The sequence below is a fragment of the Nelumbo nucifera genome, chromosome 4 (assembly GCF_055504915.1).
Source record: "Nelumbo nucifera cultivar China Antique chromosome 4, China Antique-T2T, whole genome shotgun sequence".
In the NCBI taxonomy this organism is placed as follows: domain Eukaryota; kingdom Viridiplantae; phylum Streptophyta; class Magnoliopsida; order Proteales; family Nelumbonaceae; genus Nelumbo; species Nelumbo nucifera.
The window spans coordinates 4207681-4209811 of record NC_142652.1 but is presented as its reverse complement, the minus strand read 5'-3'; positions in this window follow the sequence as shown (position 1 = coordinate 4209811).

Below are 2131 nucleotides of genomic sequence, written 5' to 3'. Positions count from 1 at the left end.
TTCATGTGAGGCTTAGTTGCCATCCATGTTCGGCCTTCAACTCCAATGAGCCAGCCAGCTAGCTTGCACCCAACAATGTTTAAACTGTGTATAAATATAATTAGGGTAAAATACTTAAATTAACCCTAAGTTTTAGGAAATGGACTAAAATTTATCCAGTTGTCTGAAAATTGTTTTGCAAGTACTAGTAGAATGGCCCGTGCGATGTGCGGGCTATTTGATATTGATGGTGATCTATGATTATACTTTTATATCTCGAGCATAGATGAAAGTTTACAAACTGTTCAAGTCCTATGACAATTATATAATACATAAAAAAGACTATCCTCACAAAATTTCAAGATCTAAATTTTATAATATGCATATAATGATGGTTGCAAATGCATTAGATTGAAACATTAGTGCAACAAATCAATGATAAAATTACATTAAACAACATTATATACAGATACAGTTCATCCCAATGAAACACAAAATTTATGGAGAATAGGAGATGCCACTCTTAACTGATCTCCTATTTTGTAATAACCTAAAACCTATGAAAATAATTACTATTAATTGTTAAAAGTAAACAAAGCTATTATGTTAATTTACACAAGTAACCATTGAATAGCAAAAGTCATTATCTAAGATGACTATTAAATGACTTACATTTAAGCCTAAAACATTTTCTTCTTACTTTTTAACTAAGAGGAGATAAAGAAATTAGTTGGAAGAAAAATTTATCAATCAACCACTAAAGTAACATGTATGCAAACACCTTTTAGGCATGTTGAGCACCTCTGCACATTTGTCCAAGAATAAAACAATCGAACAATTCATAATGTGTCACAATGTTGCATACGACTTAGGACATGAGTTGTAGGCCCTATTTAACAATCACACACATGATAACATACAGTCCTAGTGGCCAAATGCCCTTAGAAGACCTAGGCCTAATTGACAAACATGTCTAGGGCCCATGGAATGAAATTTTTATATTTTCATTTTTCTGTAATTTATGGTTTTTTTCTTTTGTAATCTTTGTTATTTTTCATCAATTTTTATGATTTTCTACATCTTTTTGTAAATTTTTTGCGTATTTATTTGTTTTTTTTAATTTATATTATTTTCTTCATTTTTTTGTGTTTTTTTATAATTATTTTCTTCAATTTATGTTATTTCTACATTTTATATCTTTATTTATATATTATGTATTTTTTATAGTTATATTTTTCTAGAATTTATGTATTATGTGAAAAAATAATGGGTTGGGCAGGTTGGGTTGGGTTATGGTAGGTTTGGGTTGAACCCAAAATGGGTCATTAGTGGGTTGATGGTTCAAGTGTGTTGGGTTGAAGCTCAACCCAAACCTAAGTACCTAATTCACCCAATTTCCTTTTAGAAACGACAATGTTTTTTTTTTTTTTTGTGGCCAATAACTATCATGCACCCTCATATAGAATTGGGATGTCTGAATAACCAAAAAATTAAGGGGTAGAATTAGTATGAAAAATGAGGATCTTTCAACCACACTAACTAAAACATTCTCATTTTTTATATATGGTAGTAGATATAAATTTTTATTTTATTCTACAATTTTTCTATATATATATATTTTGTAAATTTTCTCTATGTTTCTTTTTCTTGTAATTTATATTATTTTCTTCATTTTATGTGTTTTTTCATAATGATTTTGCAATGACATATATACAACAAGAAAAAATAGAAAGTTGAGGGTAAAGTTAGAAAGTAAAATTAGGGTGTTTTGACCAAACCAATTGCAACATTCTCATTTTTTAGTATGGTAGGTATAGAAATTTTTATGAATTTCTATATTTTTTATAAATTTTATATGTATTTCTTTTCTTTTTATAATTTATATTGTTTTCTTCATCATAATTATTTTGCAGTTAAAGAAAACCAACACAAGCACAATAGAAAATAGAGCAATAGTAGGATTAGGAAACCCAAATAAATCTCCGCCACGTACAGAGGGGAGTTTTCTGTCCTTTACACTTGAAAATCAGCCCTGACTGACATAGGAATTCCATGCCCATGGCTATACATTCGACATGTTTACTTTGGAGTTGGTTCCCTGGTTGTGTTAGTGTGGCATAATTCCCTGAAAACATTGAACACAGACTATTCT